This window comes from Ceratotherium simum, chromosome 22, assembly GCF_057802395.1.
Source record: "Ceratotherium simum simum isolate JZ-2026a chromosome 22, ASM5780239v1, whole genome shotgun sequence".
NCBI lineage: Eukaryota > Metazoa > Chordata > Mammalia > Perissodactyla > Rhinocerotidae > Ceratotherium > Ceratotherium simum.
The window spans coordinates 10,133,345-10,160,562 of NC_141921.1; the positions used below are offsets into that span (position 1 = coordinate 10,133,345).

The following is a 27,218-nucleotide window of genomic DNA, read 5'->3' on the forward strand; positions in this document are numbered from 1 at the left end:
ATTGACTAGTTCTTATACATCAATTTAAAATAATAGTGAAACTTGTTTCTAATTTTTAATGAGAATACCTGTGATATTTCACCATTCACTATGAAATTGGCCCTCATTTTAAGAGAGATATTCTTCGGCATATTGAGGAAGTACCTTCCATTTTTAGTTCACTCATTTTTTAGAAACTATCAACGAGTGTTTTCATTTTATCAAATGGCTATGAGTTTTCTGATTCGACCCATTTCCTTTCACTATTATACTTCATTAACCCATCTTTGCATTCCTGGTATGAACCTTCTTGATCTTGATAATTTGACTTGCAGGTATTTTATTTAGAACTTTGGCTTCTATAAGCACAAGAGAAATTTGTTTATAGCTTTGATATAAAGCTTATGTCATCTTAATAAAATGTTTTGGGTAGCTTCCATCTTTTTATATGCTTTAGAAGAGATATTTAGTTCAAGAACTGTCTAATCTTGGGGCCGGCTCGGTGGAGCAGGCAGTTAAGTGCACGTGCTCCGCTGAGGTGGCCCGGGGTTCACTGGTTCGGATCCCGGGCGTGCACCGACACACCGCTTGTCAAGCCATTCTGTGGCGGCGTCCCATATAAAGTAGAGGAAGATGGGCATTGATGTTAGCCCAGGGCCAGTCTTCCTCAGCAAAAAAAAGAGGAGGATTGGCAGATGTTAGCTCAGGGCTGATCTTCCTCCAAAAAAAAAAAAAAAAGAACGATCTAATCTCGAATATTTGGGGCAAAAATGCCCATGAAACCTTTTGGCCAAAAGACTTTTATAATTGCTTATTTTCTTCTATGGTTACTCAGGGTTTTTTCCTTCTAAAGTCAATTTTCGTAACATTCAGAAAATTATTCCTCTCATCTTGACAGCCTTGTCTCTTGTAGTTAAAAATATATATATACCCATTGTTGTTATATCTCCTTTATTTTGTTGGTTTATGTTTGTTACTTTTTCCTTACTTTTGTTTTCCAGAGGTTTGTCATAATTATTGGTTTTATAAAAAATTAGTTCTTGGATTTCCTTATCAAATCTATGATTTTTCTGTTTGCTAATTTATCCATTTATATCTTTACTTCTTCTTTCCTGCTACTTTCCATAGATTTCTTTTTGGTTCTCTTTCCAAATTATATAGTTGTAGTCTTAATTATTTTTTCTGAGTCTTTCCTATTTAGTTAAGAACGCATTTGAGTATAACAATTTCTCTCTGAGCATAGCTGTGGCAACATTCCATTAGTTTTATAAATTGTTTTTTTTAATTTTCATTATTTTCTAAATATTTTGTAATTATATTTTTTCTTTTTATTCTATAACAATTGTTTCTATACACTAGCAACAAAGTAGCAGAAAGAGAAATTAAGACTACAATCCCATTTACAAGTGCAACAAAAAGAATAAAATACCTAGGAATAAACTTAACCAAAGAGGTGAAAGATCTATACACTGAAAACTATAAAACGTTGAAAGAAATTGAAGAAGACACAAAGAAATGGAAAGATATTGTGTGCTCTTGGATTGGAAGAATTAACATAGTTAAAATGTCCGTACTTCCCAAAGCAATCTACAGATTCAACGCAATCCCAATCAGAATCCCAATGACATTTTTCACAGAAATAGCACAAAGAATACTAAAATTTATATGAGCAACAAAAGACCTCAAATAGTCAAAGCAATCCTGAGAAAAAAGAACAAATCTGGAGGCATCAAAATCCCTACTTCAAAATATACTACAAAGCAATAATAATCAAAACAGCATGGTACTGGCACAAAAACAGACACACAGATAAATGGAATGGAATCGATAGCCCGGAAATAAACACACACATCTATGGACAGCTAATTTTTGACAAAGGAGCCAAGAACATACAATGGAGAAAGGAAGTCTCTTCAATAAATGGTGTTGGGAAAACTGGACAGCCACATGCAAAAGAATGAAAGTAGACCATTATCTCACACCATACACAAAAATTAACTCAAAATGGATTAAAGACTTGAATGTAAGACCTGAAACCGTGAAACTTCTAGAAGAAAACATAGGCAGTACACTCTTCAACATCGGTTGAAGCCTATTTTCAAGTACCATGTCTGACCAGGCAAGGGAAAAAATAAACAAATGGGACCGCATCAAACTAAAAAGCTTCTGCACAGCAAAGGAAACCATCAACAAAACGAAAAGACAACCTAACAATTGGGAGAAGATATTTGCAAACCATACATCTGATAAGGGGTTAATCTCCAAAATATAGAAAGAACTCATACATCTCAACAACAAAAAAAGTAACAACCCAATTAAAAAATGGGCAAAAGATCTGAACAGACATTTCTCCAAAGAAGATATACAGATGGCCAACAGGCACATGAAAAAACGTTCAACATCATTAATTATCAGGAAAATGCAAATCAAAACTGCAATGAGATATCACCTCACGCCCATCAGAATGGCTATAATTACCAAGACAGGAAACAAGTGTTGCAGAGGATGTGGAGAGAAGGGAACTCTCATACACTGCTGGTGGGAGTGCAAACTGGTGCAGCCACTGTGGAAAATAGTATGGAGATTCCTCAAAAAATTAAGAATATAACTGCCATACGATCCAACTATTCCACTGCTGGGTATTTATCCAAAGAACATGAAAACACGAATGCGTAAAGATACATGCACCCCTGTGTTCATTGCAGCGTTATTCACAATAGCCAAGACTTGGAAGCAACCTAGGTGCCCATCAAGGGACGAATGGATAAAGATGTATGTATACACAGTGGAATACTACTCAGCCATAAGAAACAAGGAAATCTTGCCGTTTGTGACAACATGGATGGACACTGAGGGTATTATGCAAAGTGAAATAAGTCAGAGGGAAAAGGTCAAATACCGTATGATCTCACTCACAAGTAGAAGATAAAAACAACAACAAACAAACACATAGAGACATAGATTGGATTGGTGGTTACCAGAGGGGAAGAAGGGAGGGAGGAGGACCAGACGGGTGATTAGGCACATGTGTGTGGTGATGGATTGTAATTAGTCTTTGGGTGGAGAACACAATGTAATCTATGCAGAAATCAAAATATAATGATGTACACTTTAAATTTATATAATGTTTATATCAATGTTTATACCAATGTTACTGCAATAAAAAGAAATAAAGAGAATGCATTTGAGTATAAGAACTTCTCTCCGAGCATAGCTTTGGCAGCATTCCATTAGTTTTATAAATTGTTTTTTCTAATTTTCGTTATTTTCTAAATATTTTGCAATTATATTTTTTCTTTTTATTCTTTAACATATTTTTATAAAGCTGATTTTAATCTCCATGTGGCAGTTGCAGCTGTTTCTGTTGTTGTTGAAACATTATTACTAATTTCTGGTTTTAGTAATCATGGCCAGAGAATAAAAATTATATATATTTATATTATTATTTGGAATTTATTCTGTTTGTAGAGTGAAAAAGTTGTTATATGTCATTAATGTAGCTTTATTGATTTTATCCAAATCTCTTTTCATTACTTTTTATTTTAGCATTTTTATCCTTTTAATATTCAACACACAAAAATAATATAGATATATATGTAAGTTATAAAGCACAATCATATAACACCTGTGAACTCACCACCCAACTCAAGAATGAGAACATTACCAATAACTCACATTCATCAACGTCCTATCACCTTGCTTACACTTGGAGGCAACCACCATCATCAGTTTTGTGTTTATCCTTTCCTTGCTTTTCAAATACATTTTTTATCACCTATGTATGAACGTCTGAAACTAGAAACAATTTAATTGACCATTTTTGTCTATGCATGCCATTTAGCCTACTGCTACAATTTCTGTTGCTTTCTCCTTGAAATTCTAATAATTGTTGCTTTACATATTTGGATCTTTTGTTGGTTGCAATAAATTCATTGTTAAACCTTCGGTGTGGATTTTGCATTTTATCAACTTAACGTGACCGACCTCTTCTTTGTTAAATGGCTCTTGCCTTGAATTCTGCTTTATTATTAACATTGTCACCTCTGCTTTCTCTTTAATTGAGTTTGCCTGAAATATTTGGAACCTTAATTTTTAACCTTACTGTGTAATTTTGCTTGAGGTGCAGTAGGTGGTAATGTTTAAGAAGTTGTGCTCTGAGACTGGATTGAGTTTAAATCCCAATTCTACTGTGTGTTAGCTGCTCGATCTGCAGGGGCAGGGTGCTCAGGGGTGACAACATTGCTGCCCCATGTGGTTGTTGGGAGGACTGGATGAGACAGTGCAGGTGAGATGCTTAGCACAGTGCAATGTGCATGGCAAGTATGCAATAAAAGTTAACTATTTTAATTAGATGTATCTCTTGTAAATTGCACATAATTTAATGTTTGCATTTTAGCTTGAGAATTTTTGTTCTCCAATAGAATAATTTAAACTCTTTACAATCATTTCATATCTGGTGTGTTTGACCTTAATCTGTCACTCAATTTTATACTTTCTCTTTTTTATATATATATTTCTTTGCTCTTAGCTATATTTTCTCTTTCTTTGTAAACTATATTTTGTTTGTTTATATCTTTTGTATTAATTTAGAAGTTAAATTCTCTTTGTAACTTAATTCTCTAATGCATGCCTTAAAATGTGTGACATACACAGTTACACCTATATTTCTCTCATTATCAGTTAAGAACAAGCAATAATTTTTTATTTCTCTTTATACAACATAGAATCTGATGTGCTTTTATTTCCAGTGCCATCTTCGTCAACACTTGATAACTCTTCTTTTCTGATGTCTAGTGCTAAGCTTAGCTGTCAACTTGTTTTCCTTCCTGGATGTTAATACAACATTTTCTTTATCCTCGAAGTTTATTTTGCCAAGGTCTTGCTAGTGATGGTTTTCCTTTTCATTAATATTGCCTGGATCACTGAACTCTTTTGGGTTTTTGACTCAAGTTGATACTCATTTTGTTTTACTTAAGTAAATTTTTTCCCTATTATGTATTTGTCACTTTTATTTGTCACTTTTAACGCCTCCCCCCAGGAATGTTGATGATTTTTAGACTCCATTCTTGTCTTCTGTATCTATCATCTTCTCATCATTTTCATCGCTGACATTTTTCTCTACGTTCTTTGAGAGGTGCTCAAGTTAGTCCTCATCATGATTCTATTTTCTGCAGAGTCAATTCTGTTCTTTTCTGGCTCCCGGGAAGTTTAATTTGGTATTTTACTTTGTGTTGACTTGCCATAGCACCCTAGTTCAGTCAGCTCCCTCTGCGTCTCTGCCTTTACCTCGTCCTCCCTCCTGCTCTTCTTAGAAGCCAAGTCCTCTTGCCTCTTCTGAAGGATACCAAGCGGATGGTCTCTGAAATGGTTTTAATTTCTTTTCAAACTTTCTGTTCCTCCAAGTTTTCAGGGCAATGTTTCCTTTTCCTTTTGCTATAGAATCTCTTCAAAGACCCTATCTTTTGTTTCTTTGGAGGTTTTATTTTGTTTTGCTTCATCATCTTTGAATAGAGTGAGGTCTACGCAGACCTGGCATGTGCAAACAGGAAGCCTAGGAGTGGAACACGATTGACCCCCCGACTCATTGAGACCCGAAGTGCAAGTGGGCGTGCCCGCCCAGTTCCATCTGTGAGGCTTAGTAACAGCATGCTTTCACCTGCCTGAAGTTGGCTTTTCCCCGCAGGGCCAACTTCTAGATTTTCTGACCGCAGGATTAGATACAATTTGTAATTCCTCCTATGCTTAATTCCAGCATAGTACCTGAAAGACCTTCCTTTGCCGGAGTGCTTCCTGTCTTGTCCCTGATTACAGGGTTCTCCTGAAGTGTCTAATGTTCCTGGATGCCGTTCCTTCCTCTCTCCTTGTGCTGCGGGCTCAGAGTTGCTGCTTCTGAGTACATGTTAGAAATAAAAGGAAACAGAAGACGAGACGACCATAGGTTCGGGGAAGGGAGGGCAGTGCAGGGCTCAGGCTCTGGCTGGCTCAGAAGGCAGGTCCTCTAACCTAGTACACTCTTGTTTTCCTGTTCAGAGCATCCTAGATTTGGGAACAGAATATGCAGGGAGTAAACTCTTTTCCCTCAGTTCGGGAGGGGGGATATGCAGATGGTGGGGCCCTGAAATCACCCCACCTCCAAATTTGACATAATGTATAGTACTGTTGTCGATTTTTGTTATTTTGTGTATCTTCATGAGACCTTTAAGACAGAAGGTACCATGTTACTATTATTAGTCTGTTACCATATTAATAGCCAAGCATTTCAAGAAGGGTAATTGTATGTGCTTCATGCCTTTATTCACTTAGTCATCCACTCATTCATTGATGTCTACTTCCTCCACCAGACTGAGAGTTCAGAAAACCTCTTATCTCCCTTCCTTTCCTTCTTGGCTCTTTTGTGGGCAGGTGAGAGATGGCCTATGCTCTGGATTCTCAAAGAACCTTGGAACATAGCAGAGTGACGTGCAGGCAGGATGGCAGGAGGAAGAGGCCAGGGCTGCCCTCCTCCCAGGCAGGGCCACGCTCTGCATCTCTCAGAAGGGAAACTCCTCCTACACCTCTCTCTTCTGAACACTGAGGCTAACTTCCTCCTAAGTGAAGCCCTTGGCAGCTGAGCCTCCGTATAAGGTGGCCTCCCTTGTTTGCTGTCAGAACAAAGCCCTGGGCTCCATGTGAATGCCGTGCATCTTAATTGTCTGAGCATCCCTCTCCTTGCTAGCCATCCCAGAGGAGAAGACAAGGCACATCTTGAACACGGCGCTGTCAGATGGAGCCTGTGTGTGCTGAGGAACTTGCTCTGGCTTCAGAGACTGCCCTTGAGGCCTTGCCCCACACAGCTGGATTCCTGGGCCCAAACTAACACTCTGTCAACAACAGTGCAGGCATTCGGTAGACTCTACTGCACGTGAGACTGTGCCGGGCACCTTCCTGATGGAGGCAAAGGGAGGGAGGGGGCACGGAGGAGCAAGTTGAATAATGACAGTGGCTTAGTCTGGGTCACCCCAGAAGCAGACCCTGAGACAAGGATTTGAGTGGTAGTAATTTTTTGGAAAGTGAAGAAATGCCAGAGGGATGTGAAATAAGACAGAAAAGGGAAGAAAGCTGATAAGGACATGTTATTGAGAAGCTTACCTCTGTGGGAAACTGAGGCTCAGTCCTGCTGAGGCCTCTGGGAGGCCGTGTAGAATCAGCCCTGCAATCGTCCCCAGCAAGGGGCAAGGGAGCAGGGGTAACTTACCCACCAGTTCCTGCCAGTCCTTGGTTGAGGGCTGCTGGGAGGGGATGGCAGGTGTGAGTTCCTCGGCGCCTCTGGTCTGCCATGCACGGGGACAGAGCAGGCCTCAGGCCTAGGGTGGCAGGTACTGGCAGTGGGACATCAGGTCAGCTTGCAATGAGGTGGCCTCATGGAGTGTGGACATGACAGCAAAGAGCACCTGCAGCAGAGAGAGACACAAGACACATATGTAAAAGTAATAACACTCAGGCAATCATTAATTGAGTGCCTACCACATGCCAGGTACGTTATATTCTTATAGAATCCCTGTTAGGTAGGTATTATTGCCTCTATTCTATGGAGAATGAAACTGAGGTTCTGAGAGGGCCTATGTCATGCCTAAGGGCACAGAGCATTAAGTAGCCAGCAGGCAAACTGCTTCTGCCTGTTCCCAAAGCCTGGGTCCTCTGCAGAGTCCTCCTAAGACAGGATAGAAATGAAGGCAGAACCCCACCATGCTGGGTCAATCCCTCTGGCTGTCAATAAGTGAGGGAGTTAAGGGCATCCTCCTGGAGTCAGACTTGAGAGACAGGGAGAATCCTCAGATGTGAAGAAGCGGCTGGAGAGAGAGTGTGGTCAGTGGAGGACCCCTCAACCCACCACCACCAATGGGAGCTAAATGGACGACATTGTTTACAGACGGGGAGAGGCAATGTCGTTTCTAGGGATGTTGAGGGATTTGGGAGTAGCTGGTCCTAGGTTCAAATACTGCTCTCCTTCCTATTCACTTACTCTGCCACCTTCAGCCAGTTATTTGACTTGTCTGAGCCTCAGAGGCATTCTCATCTGTAAAATAGGGATAATAATATTGCCTTACCTGGCATTGTGAGAATGAAATGACGTAGCACGTATAAGGTACCTGGTGCCGTGCCTGTCCAGTCCCACATAGGAGGTGGGACCTGAGGCCAGGAGATCCTGCCGGGTTCCAGACTCTGCTCTGACTGTATCCCCTCCTCTTGGCAAGGCTTGTCTCCTCTCTGAGCTTCAGTTTCTCTTCCATGAAATGGAGGTGAGACTCCACGGCTCCCAAGCACATGGGGCTGCAGAGAGACTGAGAGAGCCCCAGACATGTCGCACGGATCTAGCTCCTGATGCCAAGCAGTGGAGTTGCTCAGAATGGGGAGCAAAGGTACCAGGTTCTGGTAGCCTGGGCAGTTTGCATTCTCTTTGGGTCAAAATGACGGTGTTGGCTGAGGCCATCTCTGAAGGCTCTGGGACACTGGCCTCTCCCCTGCTGTACCCCAGTGGCCTCTCTCCCCATCTCCTGGTCACAGGCCCATGCTCTGTGGATCACTGCCTATCTCTGTTGGCTCTGGCCTCCTTGCTGCTTCTCTGTGGTTCCCAGTACCCCACTGATCTGCTCTTGGACTGGCCCCAAGCCTCAAAGCCACTCTCAATGCCCTTGGCCCAGCTGAGGTCACCCCCAAACCAGGGCTCGGCTATGTATGTGGAGGCAGAGTTCCCAGTATGCAGGTCACTGTGGGCTTGGGTGCAGGGGAGGGAGAACACGGACCAGAGCCAGGCTGTTCCAGGCTCAGTCTTCTGAGGAGTCTCTCTCTGACAGGGGCCATTCAGTAACTGGAGTCAGGCTGAGGGGTCAGTGTGACAAGGGTCAGGCTCCAACTGTGGCTGAGGCTCAGCAGGCTGGACATACCTCTTCTCTCTCTAATATTCAGCCATCCTTTCTGATGGACAGGCAGGGTTTTAGCCCCTCACATCAACCCAGGCCCCAGGACACTTGCCCATGCCCCGTAAAGTGACTCCAGCCTCCAGATCTAGAGTGGTTTCTGTGATGTTCTTTCTGTTCCTTCACTCTGGGTATCTCAAGGGCCAGAACTAACTGAATAGGTGAAATATTACATAGTGTGATTTCAGGGACATCAGGGAAGCTGCTAGAAACCCCCAAATGCTCCTTCCATCTGTCTGGTCAATACTGAAATCCAGCAATTAGAGATTCATCCATCTGGGTTAGTCTTGGAGCAGTGGAGAAATCCCTGGACTAGGAGTCAGTAGATGAGGAACCAAATCTTGTCTCTGCCTCCTACCTGTAGTTGTGTTACTACACTTCTCTGAGCCTCAGTTTCCCAATCTGTAAAATGGGAATGATAATGCCACCTTCCGCGGTGGTTATCAAGAGTGAGACGTCATGCATAAAGCACGGGCACCCGGCAGGGGTCCGTACACATGTCTTCCTTTCCCATTTGGTAGGAAGAACAAGGTGCACTTGGAGGACGCCATGCTGGAAGTGACCACCAGGTGGCAGCACAAGGCATTCATTCCTTCACTCTATTCCTAATGAGGGGGCACTTTAGTGATGTTTAAGATGGACCCAGGCAGTGGTGAGCTCTCTGGCCCTGCAGGTTAGTGGATCAGGGCTGGATGGCTTCTTGACCTGCTTGTGAAGAGCAACTGAGTCCTCTATTGGTGGGGTGTGACACCTACAGTGTATGACCCAGTTCCCCCAGGAATATAGAGAAATGTCAGCCTCACCCCAGTCCTCAAGGAGTCTGCAGTGTGGGGAGGAGGGGGCAGAAATGCATACAGAGAGGCAACAGAGCGGGAGAAGTGCTCTAAGGAAGGGAGCACAGAGGCTGTGGGAGCACGGTGAGGCACACCCAGCCCTGCAAGAGGAGTCAGCCAGGGCTTCCCAGGGAGGGCATCAGGCAGAAAGAGATCCGGGACCTGGGGGTGGCTAAGGTTTCTCAAAGGCTGCCCTTGCTTCTGTGAGCTTGGAGCATGACCCCCTCCCCCTTTCACTACCACATTACTGCCATTTCTATCGACTCCCCAACTCTCTCACATTCTCACCCCAGAGATGCCTGATTCCCCAAGAGACACATAGTGAAGCCTCTCCCAGGAATATTTCCATCTCCTCAGCCCTGTCCCTGGCTTTCCAAGTCAGCAGCCCTTGATGGACTGTGATGTTTCTTCCTGCTTGGGAACCACAGATCCTTTTATAAAGGAAAAGACTCTGGGCAAGGAGTCTAAGGCCCCTGCCCCCGAAGTCTCAGCCCTGTCCCTCCACTGTCCAGCTGTGACCTTGGGCCCATTCCCATTTTGTACAACAAGGTTGACCTAGAAGGTCCTCAGAGAGCTCCTAGTTTTAACATCTAACACCCTAGATTCCTCCTGATCCTAGAGCCACCTCGCCAGGTGACCTTGGGAAGCTCACCATTTGACATTGTGGAAAGAGGATGTGGATCCATCCGGGACCAAAGGAGATGACAAGTGTAACAGTGCTTGGGAATTCTGTGCAGCCCCCTGAGGACGTTTACAGTGAGCTCTTGGGGAGCAGGTGGAGTCAGATTCACCACTGCATCCCCCACAGAGCCTGGCTGGGCACGTGGCACCTGGCCCCATGAGGGAAGGACACAAGGAAGAGATGAAAACCATTTTTTAATATCTCCTCAGTTGTCCTGGGGCGGAAGGAGCACCCTCGTTCTGTGGGGCCTCGGAGGGCAGGGCCAGGCCACCGTGGGCAGCCTGCAGGGGGCAGGCTTCCACTCTCAGTGAGGAGGGCCTCTGCCAGGGATGGTTAAAGATGAACCCAGGCCATGGTTCCCCAAGAGCAGACTCCACTGCTGGTGGCCGTGGGGGCTAGGGGTAGTCTAGGCCAATCCTTCCCAGACCTGGCTGTGTATGACAATCACCATGTTTAGAAACTGAAATCCGAAAGTCTGTTTTTGAAGCCCCTTGGGGATGTGGCTTAAAACTTGGTATTTTCATAAATCGAGGTGCCTTAAAACGGAGTCCACATGCAGAATTTGGCTGTCCTCCTGAGAGTCTCTCTCAGTGGGGCCAGCACTCCTCCCCCTGCCAGCCACCTTTCTGATGCCTAGACAAAGCTGTAGCCAGCTAGTCCACTGGGTCCCCAATCCCCTGCCATTCTGAAATACAGCTGGTTAAAGGGAAGGGGGTGGGGAAAGGTGTAAGTCAGATGCATTTGAAGGAAAGCAGCTTTGAAGTCCTGAGGCCATTATGTTAATGGCATTACTCAATTTCTGGAAGCAATCCTGATTAAATATTCATTGGCTTTGATTATACTGAAATTAGGGCTAAAGCGTGAAGTCAAATTGAGGGGAATAATGGCAGTGTAAATAATGCATGGCCTCTAAATTGAAAACACCAGCTTGTGGGGCCCCGGCTATCCCCCCACCCTGCTTGTCACCATGCCATTTGTTGAGAAGGTGATTATTCCAACAGGGGCATCTCCCAGCAGCTGGGGGACCTGGGATTGGAAGGATGGCAGCCTTTTGTGCGTCTCTAGGAATGTGGGAGAATTGAAGCAGACACCTTACAGCTGGAGGTTTTCTCCAGGTCAGGGACCTGGAAGATGGGAATCCTGGTCACAGAGTCCCATATTCTCTGAGTGACACAGTCACCGACTCTGAGAATAATAGCATCTCCTGCGGATGAGCCTTGGACAGTGTCCTCTTTGAACAGAAAGGAGCAAGTGGGGTGGGGGAGGGGTGCAGCAGGAGCAAGGTTAGAATAGCCAAGTGGAGAGACAGGTAAACTGATGACAAATTGTAGGATGAGTGCTCTACAGAGTTGTGTGCAGGAGGCTGTGTGGAATCAGAAGAAGTTTCACTGGGTAGAGAGAGGGTGAGGGTGGTTAATGGGGGGGCTGGGGCAGGGAGAGGCGTCAGGGATATTTCAGGAGAACTGGCTTAATGGCGTCTTCCCCTCTTCTGGTCCCCTGGCGCCTGGCCTGGGGCCTGGCACACGACGGAAGCTGACGGATGTTGGTAGAATAAATGGATGCATGAATGCCTCCGCGTGGCACTGGGCACTTCCTCCCTGCTTCCTAGAGGAAAAGTGTCACTCAGAAACACGAGGGGACCATCGCAGGAGCCCAGTCAGCGCACTGACTCGGTGCCCGGCACTGTGCCCGGTGCCCGGCACTGTGCCAACTGCCAGGAGTACGTGAATCCTCTCGTTTTCTTTCTCCCACACTCTTATGAGCAAGGTACAATTATTATCCCCATTTTCCAATCAATAAGCAACACTTAAATTAATCTGCACACACAGCTGAAGACGTTAAGTTACAGACACAGCTAGTAAGTGAAGCTGGAATCCAAACCCATGTGGATTTCTGAAGCCTTTTTTAACCTTCTCAGCAGTTCTGCATTTTCAGTGATATCTATTCGTATGTAGATATTCATATTCCTTCTCTCTCCTCACCCCATACTTTCCTGCCCACCACTCTTCCTCGGCTGAGAGGCTGGGCGCACCTCTCCTGTGCCAGGGCGAGGAGGAAGCACTGCTTGTACTTGAGCTTGTACTGAATCCTCAGGAGCACCAAGGCCTGGCAGGTGTGAGCCGCCACGCCCCAAACCAAGGCTCTACCTTTTTTGTTTTTATTGAACAGGCGTTCTAGACCTGGGGATAAAAGTAGGTCAGGGACACAGCATAAGGGGAGCTTGCGTGCCCAGGGACTGGGGGCTGCTAGGGCTCTGGGGGTCAGGGGTGAGGGGGAAAGGAAGAGAGAGCCAGGTCCTCAACCCCTAGGCCCCGCGGAGGCTGCCGGGCACCCGCAGGAGAGCTCCGCTCAGCTAGCCGCCTCTCCCTTTCCTCCAGGGCAGAAAGCCTGGAAGTCACAGCAGAAAGCTCAGGCCTTCCCGTCTTCCCGCGGACTTGGAAGGGGCTTTCTGTTTCGTGTTGTGGAGTCCGCTGCTGATCTGTACAGTGACAGAAATGGATTTCACCAGGCTGCTGCTTCTTGGCGGGTTTTGAGCTGCCTCCGCGCACAAGTCATGTCGAGTAGAGCGCCGCCTTCTGGAGAGACTCAGGGACAGGTCCAGGAGATCTTCCTGTGGTTCAAGGAGGCTGACCACAGCCCTGACGCCTCCCACAGGCGTGTCTAGATCGCTACATGGACACAGGCCGTCATGGAATCTGCTTTCGTGGAGCAGGAGATGGGCTCTGTGGCAGGGAAAGTGGTCAGGCCAGGAGTCAAGGACCCTGGGACGATTCCCAGGTCACCCCCACGGTGCTGAGCAGTCTGGGGCAAGCAACCTGACCTCTGGTTTAGACCAGTTTCCTCACTGTCGACGGCCGAGTTGAGAGTGAGAATGCACTAAATATCTTTCCCATGCAAGTAGTTTTTAGATAGCTCCCTTTCCCAGCAAATACGCGTTGGGCATTTAGTCTATGCCCAGCCCCGTCCTGGGCCATAGAGGGTCAGGTGGCCTGCTGGGGACATTGAACAAGAACAGGTATTAGTGCCTTAAGAGAGGAAGAAAGAGACTGGAATATGCAAAGAAATGAGTGTGTAAGTTCCTTTGCTGGGCTGCACCAGCAGTGTGAGCTCTGAAGCCACAGGCGTTGGGTTGAATCCTGGATCTTCCTTTTACCAGCATAGTGACCATGGACAGGCAAACGCGTTCTTACCCAATGGGGTTGTTGAGAGGATTAAACAAGGTAATGCAGGGAAGAGCCTACCACAGTGTCTGGCACACAGCAAGTCTCAGTAAGCCTAGCTGTTCTTGGGGTGTTGAGGGCTTCTCACCTGAGGCACTACAGTTCCCTCCTATCTTATTTCCGTGAGTAAGAAGGAAAGAGGGGGAAGGAAGAAAGAGGGAGAGAGACAGACGGAAGAGGTGGTTGCTCGCCTGTATCTGATGCCTACCACATGCTGGGCACCATAACATACACCAGCCCATTTGAGTTCCCAAATCACCCCATGAGACAAGTGGGGTCACCTGTGTGGACAAGCTGACGGCAGCTGAAGCCTGACCCACCCAAGATCACACTCCTCATAGGGGTCGAGCCAGGATCTGGATCCAGTTCTGTCTGGATGGGGAGCAGGGTCATCACTGTGTTTGCAAACACAGTGTTTGTCCCCCTTATGGTTCCGTGGGGGGGCCAGCCTACGCTCTCTCTGCAGACTCCTTCCCGCCTCCTGTGCTGTTCTCTGTGTGGGTGACTCGACAGACAGCCTCGCAAAGGAAGCCTTTCCAGCTCCCCCAGCGTTACCTGCAGGTCCCAGTGGGAGGCTGGGATGGCAGACTTCCAGGACTCCCCAGCCGCCGCCCCCAGTACTGGTGCGGGAATCTGCCAGTGCCTCTTTGGAGCTCGTAATTAACTGACTCCTGGCTCGGGTGTTTGCTTCACTCTCTGAAATGACCGTTCTTGGCCATTAGCTGCTGCTATGCTGTGGCGCCAGGGACTTGGGGATGGGTCTCACACCCTCTCTCTTCTTCCTCCCTCTTAGACTTTTAGTGGGAGGAGGTAACAATCTGATCAGAAAAATCTTTAGAAACAACTTGTTTTACAATAAAACTTCAGATTCTTCCTTAATAGAAATTCATAGAAGGGAGAAAGTGGTGTGGACTCGGAGATAAGGGTGGGAGAAAGTTTCCCAAAGGAGGAAAGACCCAGGTTGGGCGGGGTGGGGAGAATCAGGCAAGTGGAGGATGAGAGAGGGCCAGGTCCAGCAAGAGACACAGCAAAAGCACAGGCCGCTCAGGGCTCGGGGAGGAAGCCTCTTGGCACTTGGCCTCCAGGCAGGGCTGGTATTCAGAGAGCAGCAGGGGAGGTGGAGACGGGGTTCCAGTGCTAACTCAGCTGTGTGACCGTGGGCAGCCGTCTTCTGCTCTGGGTCTGTGTCACAGGGTGATGTGAAGATGCAAATACGCAGACAGTATGAGGGTACTTTTTACACCATCGAGTGCCATGTGAGTTAGGAAGACGGTCATGGCTGTTGGAATGGAACTGTGTAGAACAAGGCAGGGAGGGGGCTGTCAGTGGCCTTCACCCTTGACTTGCCCACATGACTCAGCTCTAGCGAGGCCAGTAACCTCTGTGAGCAGAACATTCTCATTCTCAACCTTCTACCTTTGCTTATAATGTTACTTCCATCTGTAAAGCCTTCTACCCGCTCTCTGCCTCGTAAATACTTTCCCTTTCTCAAAGACTCCCGCCTGAATGCCTTTGCTGAAACTCTAATCCTATGCTGTCCAATACACAGCCGCTAGCCACGCGCCAACACTAAACTGTGGTCAGTCGGATTGAGATGAGCTGTACGTGTAAAATACACAACTGAACTTCAGACTTAGTATAAAAAGTAATATAAATACAGTAGTCTCCCTTTATCCACCATTTCAGTTACCTGTGGTCAACCATGGTCCGAAAATATTAAATGGAAAATTCCAGAAATCATAAGTTTCAAATTGCCATCATTCTGAGTAGCGTAATGAAATCTTGCGCCATCCTGCTGGTCTCGTGTGGGATATGAATCATCTTTTGTCCAGCATATCCACACTGTATTCGCTACCCACCCATTAGTCACATAGTAGCTGTCTCAGTTATCAGATCAACTGTCTCAGTACCGCAGTGCTTGTGTTCAAGTCACCCTAATTTTACTTAATAATGGCCCCAAAGCGCAAGAGAAGTGATGCTGGCAGTTTGGATATGCCAGAGAAGCCGTGAAGTGCTTCCTTTAAGTGAAAAGGTGAAAGTTCTCGACTTAATAAGGAAAGAAAAAAATTATTACAGTATATTGTTATAATTGTTCTATTTAATTATTAGTTATTGTTGTTAATCTCTTACTGTGCCTTATTTATAAGTTAAACTTTGTCATAGGTATGTAAGTATAGGAAAAAACATAGTACATACAGGGTTTGGTATTATCTGTGGTTTCAGGCATCCACGGGGGGTCTTGGAACAGATCCCTCATGGATAAGGGGGATGACTGTATCTCATTAATAAAACTCGTAATGTTGATTACATGCTGAAATAATATTTTAGGTATTTGAGTAAAATAAAATATATTATTAAAATTAACTTCTCCTCTTTCTTTTGCTTTTGTAATGTGGCTGGTAGAGAATTTAAACTTACCCACGTGGCTCACGCCTGTGGCATGCCTTATACTTCCATTGGTTAGTCCTAGTCTGGCTTTAACCTCTCTGCTCACTCACCTACCTGATCAGGATCGATTTCAACACTTGACAAGGTTCAAACGATGCTTTGCTATTTATTGCCCTGTCTAACTTTGTGTAGAGGACCTTCTCATATGTGATCTGCCCCTGTCTGTGTGACACTCAGCAAGAAGCACCTCCCTCTGGCAGTGTTCTCACCTGGAAAAGGAGGGGCTTGAACTTGTTGGTCTCTTATGGTCCTTCTTTCTCTGACATCTGATGACTTATTAATGAATCCTGATCTTTCACCTGTTTTAATGTGAAAACTTGGGAAAGTTGCCCCCTTCTGTGCCCCTATTTTTCCATCTATGATGTAAACGAGCTAAGACTCTCGTGCCGCCCTCCTCCCCTTTAATCAAAGTGGTTCTGGGAATCAACGGAATTCGTGCTCTAAGCTTGGTCTCCTGACTCAGCGCGCCGCCAGTGCTCAGCACCCTTGAGTCCAGTGGAAGAGTGCACATCTCTGAGGCTGGGGCCGGGGGTGGCCCTGACCTGCTCCATGTGTTCAGCAAGCACGCAGTTATTCATTAGCAAACGTTCACTGAGCACCAGGCCTGGACCAGGCGCCAGGCTCCACGACACCTGGACAGAACCGCTGTCCTCCTTGCCCTCGAGGCGCTGACAGTGGAATGGGGAGACCCCAGGAAACAGCGGCGGTTATAACAGTGCAGCCACAGAGGGTGGGGGGCCCAGGGGCTTCCAGGCCAGAGGCTGCCTCTCCTCCACAACTGGAGCCGTCTTCACAAAAGAAAAGTCTGATCAGCTCCTTCATCCCTCAAATCATGGGCGACCTCATCCCAACACATACGGTAGCTTTAAGATAAAGAATAAACTTACTAACATGGTGTAATGGATTCCCTTTATCAGGCACATATGCCCGCATCCCAGCTGCTGTGAGTTTGGGCTACCCTCTTCTTTAGAGATTGCCCCAGTCCTGGTGCCTGAGAAGTATTTGTTAAAAAGAAGGAAAGAAAAGAGGAAGGGAGGGAGGGAGGATGGAAGGAAGGAAAGAAGGAAGGAAGGAAGGAAAGAAGGGAGGAAGGAAGGGAGGAAGGGAGGAGGGAAGGGAGGAAGGGAGGAAGGGAGGGAGGAAGGGAGGAAGGGAAGGAGAAAGGAAGGAGTCGCTCGGGATTAAGGTGGCCAGGACGGGCTTCCCACATGTGGCATCTTCCCCTCTCTCAGCCTTGTAATGCAGCTACCTGGGCCCAGGTCCTTTTCCTGTTCCTATGTATCACCAGCTTCCCTTATGCAAGGACTCCATGCCAGGCAGAGGATTCCCATGTTGCTGAATGGAGATCCTGCCTTGATGTCAGAGATCCCAGTAGATCCTAGACATCCACAGTCTGATAGGGCAAAGCTGGGCCTGAGGCTCAAAAGCGGTATCTTTCACCCTGACCCTAGTCCCTCCCATCACGCCCCTCTCTCCCCACAGAGGCACACTCTCCCTCCCTCTGTGTCTCTATCCCTTAAGAATAGCACAGTGGTGACTTTAGCATGTCTTGCTTGGATCTCTCATGCTGCTCCTGGACCATTCCCCACGCTGAGATCTCCTTTCTCCCTTTTGGTCCAAAGCTGAGATGACTTCCTTAATCCCAGGAATGCTCTTTGTGTCACCATCTGTTTAAGGTGCTGCAGCTTTTCAGCCATGCTCCCGGCTCTCCTGCAGAGTAAGCAAAGGGACGAGGGGTTGTCTTCTAATATTAGGGGATCTGCGTCCCTGGAGGCCAGGGGCTCCTTAACATCACAGTCTCATTTCTGAGCCGGTAGAACCTGTTCTGACTGCAGAGAGCATCCCTCTCAGCAACAAACATTTAGCCATGAGTACTTGAATGAACCGATGAGTAATAAATGAGTGAATGGAGCAGGACTGGAGCTAAGCCTTGAAGACAGGCCGGCCTCAGAAGAGTAGAGCAGAGGAAGAGGTTCTGGGCCAGGGTGGTGCACAAAGGGTGGGCACAGGCAGAGGCCGTGGGGAAGCCAGGAGCAGGGGAAGCAGGAGGGAGGGAAGGCCCGAAAGCTCAGGTGGGCCTGAGAGTAGAGAGAACTCCAAGGCCCACCCACCAGTAGGACCAGCCTGGGCTGAGTGGGGTGAGGGGTCCTCAGCTCCATAATCTTTTCTGAACTCATCCACTTCCTCGTGATGCTCTGAGCCACCCTATGAATGCAGTGGCGTGCATGCCTCCTCCCTCCCTCCCTCTCTCACTTCCTTCTTACCTTTCTTCCTTCCACAAATATTTATTTAGTACCTGCTGTTCTAGGTTTTGGGGATACAGCAGTGAATAAAATGGCAAAATAGCTATCTTGATGAAGCCTATATTCTAGGGGGGAAAGAAAACACATATGTGTACATCGGTGGCGATGAGTGCTGTGGAGACGAAGACGGAAAGGAAACGGGGGAAGGGAGGGCGCTGTTCTGTTGAGGGTGACCGAGGAAGCCTCCCCTGCAAGGTGACACTTGAGCAGACCTCAGGGAAGCCTGCCCACCATGGCAGAAAGGCCAGCAGGAGCCAGGCCCGCAGTGGGGAGTGCTGCCCACCGGTGCTGGCCGAGGGCCTGCCACAGGCCACGACCCCAGACCGAGCCCCACCAACTTGGTCAGCAGACTCTCCTGAGGACAGAGGCAGTGCAGAGCGTTAGTGCCCCTCTTCCACGTGAGGGCAGTGGGGCCCAGAGTGGTGAAGAAATAGACTCCAGCTCACGCAGCTGCTAATCAGCAGATCTGGGCTTCAAACCCCAATATGTGGATTTTTTCCGCTACAGCCTGACCACCCCACCCCTGTCTGAGATCACAGATCACAGGACCCGGCCGGAGAATTTCATTTGCATGGACAGCCTCTCCCCGTTGCCTCCCTCCGTCACGGCTGGGCTGGTGTCAGCACAGGGCCTGGCCTGCAGTGAGGACTCATCGCCTGCTGACCGGAGCCCTGCGGGGCCCTCTCTCCTCCACCTCTCCTCTCCAGGAAGCAGCGCGGCTCCGTCCCTCACCTGACAGTCTCTGCATACCTGTTTAAGTTTTTAATTGAAGCCAGTGGTTTGGCAGCTCCCCTGGCCTTTCCTCTGGCTCACACCCTTCTCTCTATGCCCTTCTCTTCACACCCTCCTCCTCCCTTCCTGTTGGTCTCTGTGTGCCTTCAGTGCAAGTCTCTCACCCTCTCCATTTTGTCTGCTTCTCTGCCTTGGCTGCACCTGCCTGTGTGTTTGTCTCTGTCTCCCTGGGGGTCTCCTGACCTCTGTCTGTCCATCACCTGACCCCTTCCCTGACCTGCCCCTCATGATCTACATTCCCCTCGCCCCCTGTGTGTGGGCCCCCACACCATGAGTTTCAACCACCCTCTCCACCCAGCCCCCCAGTATTGCCCAATGCTGATGTGACGGCCATGCCTGGTGTGAGCACGCACGCGCACACACCCATGGGCCTGCCGACCACAGGCCAGCGAGAGGCCATCATCCATCCTTGTGGAAGGGTCTCCATGACCTCACGAGGCAAAGTCACTCAGGATGGCCTTGGAGCAGAGCCTGAGCACCGACCAGGCTCTGCTCCAACACTCAGAGTTGGACCCCCTCGTTGTATGGCTGGATGAGGACAGTAAGGCCTAGAGAGGGGAGGTGACTCACCAAGGTCAAGCAAACACTCAGTGACAGAGATTGGGGTCTCTAGAAGCCGTGCCACCAGATGGTGCCTGCGAGTCCCTACCCGTGTCAGAGCTTCTCGGGGGCTCTCTGCACAGGCAGGAGTGAGTCTTATTAGTTTTCCACTCCTGTAATAGGGAGAGGTGAGGGTTCACCTGCCTGCCCACGTGGAGCCCACGGCACGTTGTTCCCAAGGCTGGCTGAGATGATGGGTTTTGGAGTCATGGACTTCTGGAACATCGCAGGCAGGAATGTTCTGCTGAGAGGTCTTCTCCTCTTCTCTCATTTTAAAGCAGAGAAAATTGAGATGCAAAGAATGAAGTATAGTCACAGGAGATAGTAAAAACATCTTAGGGTTTTCAGGACTCCACAGTTTATGAGAGAAAAATGTACCAAGCCCATAGACTTTCTTTTTTCTTGCTTTAAAAAAAAAAATAGTTTCCAATACTTACAAATTAGAGATTGCAAATAAACATCAAGCATCTCTTGAAAAATTCTCAGAAAGGATCATAGAACTCAAGACCTCGTTCCTGAGTGGCAGTGACGGGCAGTTGCTGAGGGGGGCTCAGCAGACCACAGTCTCTGCCACAACCCGTCCCCACACGTGTCTGCGTCGCTCACTCTTGAGCCTGCCCGACCTCAGCAGGCGTTTGCTCCCAGGAGTCCTCCTGCCCAGTGTTTTCACAGACATTAGAGGTGAAGGCAGGACAGGAACAAACCAGGCCCCAGATTCCACATGTTTTCCACCCTGCTAGGCGTCTTTGTAGAGACCATTCAGAAGTGTCTAGATCCATTCTGCCCCTGTTAGATTTCCTACAGTCCAACACTGAGGCAGTTTTTCTTAGATTCTCTCTTTTCCTTATTTTCAACTGGTAAATTCCCAAAGTTCCTTTTCTGATAGGTATTGTTTTATAAAGAAAAAGAAATCTCTATTCTTGAACTAACTCTGGAATTTGATGGCCTCTTGGACCACCATCTTTAAGCTATTAGATGATTGTTGCCTTTTCACAACGTTAGGCATGAGTGGTACTTGAGTTAAGGTACTTGCCCACTCCTTCCTCGAGGCCCAGTGGATAGCCAAATAAGCAGGCTCCTTCCCTGAACTCTCAGTTGATCCTCATATTATCAGTCACTTGTGTTACAAACCACAGTGGAGGGAAAGCTTAGTCTGCTGTCCCAGTCAAAGGTCAGCCCTGGTGTCAGCCGAGCCTGAGGTCAGAACCTGGCCTGCAGCTATAGTGAGGGCTCTGGCCGTGGCTCTGGACGGGGGAGTGTTTCGATTCTGTCTTTGCCTCTGCCTTCCTTTCCTCTTCTCACACTCTACTTTGGACTAAGCACTAATTAGGCATCCTGGCAGGCCTTCTCTTGACCAGTGTCTGGGCCCTCACATATTGGCCCAACAGCAGGAGCCAGCCTCGTTAAGGACCCAAGTGATGTCTGAGAGCACACTGTGGCCATCAGCACAGGCTGGACACAACCCAGGAGTTCTCAGCTACAGTCACCATGACAACCCTTTGGCAGAGGAAGGGAAATCTCCCCCATCTCTTCGTAATCCCTTTCAGAGTAGGGAGACTGGGTCTCCGGAACTGCCACCTGGTGGTCTAGGCAGCTAGACTCCAAGTGCCTACAGAGCCAGGGAAAGGATTGTCCTCTGAGCATATTTTCTGGGGCATTGTTAGGATGTCGCATGACTGCCAATGAGTGCTTCCTTATTCAGTTTTCAAAATTTCGCCTCAAAACTGGAAGGTTGGGTTAGGCCATCTTCCTCCTTCCTTGCCCCCATGTCGCACAACAGAGGGTAGTTACATCCAGGGTGGTTTGGTAAGTTGGCTGTTGACTGGTGCGTAATTACAGAGCCAACACTCCCTTTCTCATCAGTGAGCTCTGGCCTCACCTTCTGATCAGTGGCTCACATCATGATAACTTCACGTTTTTACTTGTTATTAAAGCCAAAAGACAGAATTAGGACGGCCCTCGAGGACAGCAAATCCAGCCCTCTACCTAGACCCTTCTGTGAGACCCAGCCTTGCATATAGCCTCCCCTGGAAGAGTGTTGCTGGAAAGAGGTTTTTTTCCTAACCCTCTTCTTGCTATGTTTTTTGCCTCAGCCCAAATACTTTCTTTCCCTTGTCCTGATTCCGAGTCAAGTTGGGTGGTGGGGAGGAGCTGAGGGTTAACCGTGATTTAAAAGAGACTCTGCTGGAACTGCCCGTGAGGGGTGGCAGAAGGCTGGGCTCCGTGTCTGCTGGGACCCCAGTGGCAGCTGAGGGGCCAGTGTCCAGGGCTTCTATGTCAGGTTTTAGAAAGGCGTGATGTCTGTATCAGAATGGGCTTCTGATGGGAAAGGAACAGAGCTGCTCTCCTTCACAGGAGTGAGTCCTCTGGCACGACCTTCACACAATGCCAGTGGGAGCAGGAGGGGAAACTTCCTGAATTAGACAAGCACACGGAACCACTGAGGACTTGCCGGATGCTTGGATGGAAAGTATTAGCATCTTCCATCACAGCTGCCCCCATCCCTGTGTCGTAGGCAGGACGCTGAAGTTGAGAGGCGTTGCCGCGGTTTCACTGAAATGGCAGAGCTGGGACTTGGGCCCAGAGCCTGTGTGTCTAAACCTGCTGTTCGTGCTCCTGCTCTTCACCTCAGATCTCGGCTAACAGCATCTCTTGGGAGGATGACGTCTGCTTTGCCTGGACACAACGGTTCCTCCCATCTGTGAAGTGCTTACACCTTCTCAAACCTCGCCACATATGTTATGTGACGGGTCTCCCAGCACTGGTCTCTGTTAAATGAGGTGGACAGGGGAGTAACCCCCGTTTCCTGTGTGATAATACTGAAGCTCGGAGGGATGCCAGGCCTGGCCCAAGTTTGCACAGCTAACAGGAACGCATCATACACTTCGTGTGTGCCAGGCGTGCCTGGCTTATATTATCTCCTTTGAGATATGCCTACGCTAACAAGCTGTGAGCCAGACATGCTATTTTCCTCTTTCACAGATGAGAAAACTGAGGGGGTCTTTCCCAATGTCAGAGTCAAAGATCCAGGGGAGGGAACCAGCACCAGAGCCCAAGCCGTCCATCTTAGTCCCCTCGGGTGGCCACACAAATCCCACACACTGGGGGAAAGTTCTTTTCTCACTGTTCTGGAGTCCAGAAGTCTGAGATCAAGGTGCTGGCAGAGTTGTTTTTCTGAGGCCTCTCTCCTTGGCTGGTAGATGGTCATCTTCTCCCTCTGTCTTCACATGGTCTTTCCTCTGTGCCTGTCTGTGTCCTAATCTCCTCTTCTTATAAGGACGCCAGTCATATTGGATTGGGGCCCACTTACGTGACTTCATTTTACCTTAATCCCTTCTTGAAAGGCCCTATCTCCAAACACAGTCACATTCTGAAGTACTGGGAGTTAGGACTTCCACATACAAATTTTGGGGGGATACAGTTCAGCCCATAACAGCACCCTCTATGGCCTGCATCTCTTCACCCAGGTCTCCTGACCACGAATTCCTTCCCCCGCCCCTCAGTTAATCCTATATCTTAGCAGACTTGCTTGAGCTGGGAGGGAACTCAGTCCTCAAGGCCCTACTCTAGCTTAGAGCCCCTGTTCCTGGACTGGGCCTACTGTTTTGGGATTGTCAAGAGGCCTGGCAGCCCTGGGAGTGGGGAGTAGAAATCATGAAGATCAATTTTCAGCCTGGGCTGATTTCCTCAAGGTCTGGGAAGGTCACCTCCACCCTGGCTTCTCTTGGCAGAGCTTCCCCAAGGAAGCCTGTATCCTCATATCCTGCACCACTGAGGGCTCTGGAGCCCTGTGGCACTGGCTCCTTGGATGGGATGGAACCCCCAACAATGCCCCCTGGTGGGATTCCCATCCCCATTTAACAGATGTGGAAATGGAAGCTCAGATAAGGGATGTGACCTGCCCAAGGCCAGATAGTATTCCAGAGGTGCCAATAAGAAAAATGTTAGTGCTCTAAACCAGTAATTTCCAAAACTGTCTCATCATAAGAAGTATCCAGGGCACTAGTTCAAAAGATACAGATTCCCAGGCCCTTTGCTGGAGAGTCTAGTTCAATGGGTCTGAAGTGGGGCCCAGGAACCGGTAATTTTACCAAGTACACCAGGTGGTTCTTACTCATGCAAGTTTGGGAATCGGTGGGTTGAAGAACAGCACCCCATTCCTCGTCACCTCAAGCAGGAACGGCACCGACTCCTGGAAAACCTCGCCCTTCCTTCAACGTCAATTTCCTTTCCCAGCTTGTAACTTGCTTTGATTGTCCCCTTGTTGCCTGAATGAGATCCCTGTCACTCACCATTGTCTCTGGCATCAATTTGTCAGAGCCTTGGCTGCTGATACCCAGAGCCGCCTTGCGAGGCTCTGAGTTAAGTGGCAGCTCCTGCTCAGGGTGGACCTCCCGCCGGCCCCCTACAGGATCCTCACCTTTCAGCCAGTGCCGCTGAGATTCCCTCCGGTGTTTCCAGCTTCCTGGGGCTAAGCTGCTGCCCTCCCCGACAGGGCGGGCGGGTGAGTGTGTGGAGGGCTGTTTTGTTGTGTTCTTGTGTACAAGGTCAGCTTCCAGCAATGTTTTTTGAATCGCCTGGGATTGCTCTCATCTATGGACCTGTACCACAAGAAACACCATACATCCCAGAAAAGAACAACCAGACCAATGAACAATAAGCTGTGTTCTGGGCTCGGCTCAGTTTTCGAGGTAACAGACACTGTCTTGCCGAAACCCTGTAGCCCTCAGAACTGTGCTGCATGTTAATTAGAAATCCAGAGCCCTGGAACCAGGGAAATGACTTGTGTCTCAGTTTAATTTGTTCTCATTTTTTGACAGGGTCGAAGTTCACCTTCCCAGTTTGAATCTGAAAGCAAATTCTAGCTGTGTCATTTTTATATTGCTGTGACCAGACTGAAGAGCTCTGGCAAACATTTTCATCTGGGAATTGGTGTGGTTAGTACTGGTTTCTCTCAATCCGTTTAGCAAATACTGACTGCAGCCTTATGTGCCAAGGACTGTGTGAGTCGCTGGGAGTGAACAGGGAGGCGGTGACCGTGGCACAGGAGTGGGGCGGGGGACTGTGAGCCAGGGATGCATGGGTTCCTCTGGCTGGAGCGATGGGGACGGGGCAGGACTCAGTGAGGGAGAGATGGATGAGCTGGGCTTTGGGACACGTAAGAGCAACCAGAGCAGCTACCTCACTGCGGGCCCAAACGCGCCCAACGCCGTGCTGAGCGGCGTAGATGGCCGCCCGCTGTAACCCCCACACCCGCCTCTGGAGTGAGGAGCAGAAGGGCTCAGTGTTTACTCACCCTGGCACTCGGGAATCAAATCCTGACTCATCCACTGGCCAACTGTGTGTCCTGGAGTGAGTGACTTAACCTCTCTGATTCTTAGTCTCTTGCTCTGTGAGATGGGGTGACAGGAATTATCCCATAGGGTGGCTGAGAATTAAAGGAAATCACCCACACTGGTGAGCGCAGAGGCAGGGAGGGAGAGAAGGCAGAAGAGATGGGTAAGGTCAGGTCCCACAGCTGTGGCCACCCCATGAGGTCACCCCCACTGTGGCGCTGGTTGCACTGAGCAGGTCCACGAAGGCGGCCCTCTCCCTCACACCCAGAGAGGGCTCCAAAAATGTTAGTTATGGTTATTGCCACACAGCTAGTGGTGTCAGAACTGGAATTTGAACCTAGGCCTGTCTGACTCAAAGACCTTTGTTCTTAACCTCAACCTACTGCCAAGACGACTGAAAGTAATGGAAAGGGCCTGTGTCTGAGCACAGGTCTTCTGACTGGCTCACGTCCTTTCCACAATGTGCAAAACTGTCCCTCTGGAATCAGAAGCCCTCCCCTGAGAAGCCTGACTCGACCCTTCAGGCTGTGCCAAGGGTCTCCTCTGGGCTCCCGTCCCCTGGGGTACCCTCCGTCCATACGAGCGTCACTCAGAATTCTCTCTGTCTGCTTACAGATCCATCTCCCCCACTGAGTTCCTGAGAGCAGGGGTTTGAGGACAGAGTTTGAACAAAAGTTGGGAAATCACTCCATGTTGGAACATTTCTCAATTAGAAAGTTTCCCTTTAACAGTAGCAGGTAGGAAAAGTGCATGTTAATAAACCATGGTGCTGGCAGTTTTAAAATATTAATGATTTCTAGAATTGAAAATGCAAATTGCTGTCTGGAACTCCTCCACTTGGCATTAAAGAGAAGGGCTTAGAAAGGACACGCTGGGAGCTTCGGATTGGAGGGTATGGCCTTGCTGGGAGATGGGAAGACAAACAGACATTAACACCTTGTTATTGCCACTTTAGCACCATTACAAAGCAAGCCTCTGTTCTTCCCTGTAGGTCAAGTTGATCACATGGGTGCTGTCTGAAGGCACAGCTTTAAAGTGAGCTGATGGCTTGTCCATTCACTTCCACATATGGGGCACCTGCTAGTGCCAGCGAGAAGAGGGTGCAAACCCTGCCGTGTAGGACCTTCTCTTCACTCTCTGAACTGGAAACAGGAGTGGGATGGGGAAGAGAGAGAAGAAATCCTAGACCAGCCCTGGGTCAGCTCAGTCCATGGCTGGGCCGTGAGCAGGGCTCCAAACTTGACCAAAGTGAGGGGGCTGTTTTGAGGGAAGCTCTCACCCCACGACACTGGCTGTACAGCCCGGCCTTCGGGTTTCCAGGCACCTCACACATCCAGCACCAGTATCCATCTTTGTTTAGCTCTCCAGATTGCTAGAATGAACTCCTCTCAGCCCCCAAGCAAACAAATTTGCTTTCAATTATTTTCCTGCTACCTGGTTACCAGATGGTAAGGTTCTGGAGGGCAGCCCCGTGACTGCGTCATCTTGTCGTCTCGGGGGCTCAGGCTCCACACGGAGGCACAGACGTGTGAGTGGGATGGAACGGGGCTTCCTGACAGGTGGTGTTCTCCTCGCTGCCCCTTGAGTGAAGAGGTGGGGGCTGTGGAGCCAGGTGGGTCCTGAGTGTGAGCCCTGGCCCTCCTCACTGAGCTGTGTAGTGGGGACAAGGGAGGGCTGGGGGGAAGCTGAATGACATCCAGATGGCAGCTGGGTCGGTGCAAAGGTGGGGCGGAAGGGAGGGGTCCCAGGGATGGGAAGGGGCAGGTCCCACAATGCGGCCACCCAGGGTGGTCACCCCCACCGTGCTGTCCCCCCCGCTGTGCCGCTGGTTGTACAGAGCAGTCCCCACATAGTGCTGTCAGGCGGCCCTCTCCCTGCTGGGCCTGTCGCTGCCCTGTCAGAGCTCCTGAGGCACGCCAGTCCACTGCCAACCAATGCCTGCTTCCTTGTGATGCGTTCGTGTGTCAGGCAGTGAAGAACCGTGTCCTGGGAGGGCTCCAGTCTGTTCATGGTGACCTTGCCTGTTCCCATCCCGTGTCATTCTGTGCTTTAGACGAGCTCTCAAAA

At 48.6% G+C, this 27,218-nt stretch overlaps 1 protein-coding gene and 1 pseudogene across 1 annotated transcript in view; one reads left to right on the forward strand and one right to left on the reverse strand.

The window, feature by feature from the left end:
* AGBL4 (AGBL carboxypeptidase 4) overlaps positions 1-27,218 on the forward strand; it is a 1,245,941-nt gene that overhangs the window by 1,061,226 nt on the left and 157,497 nt on the right. The window lies entirely within an intron of this gene.
* Positions 9,218-15,376, reverse strand: LOC147914048 (uncharacterized; annotated as a pseudogene).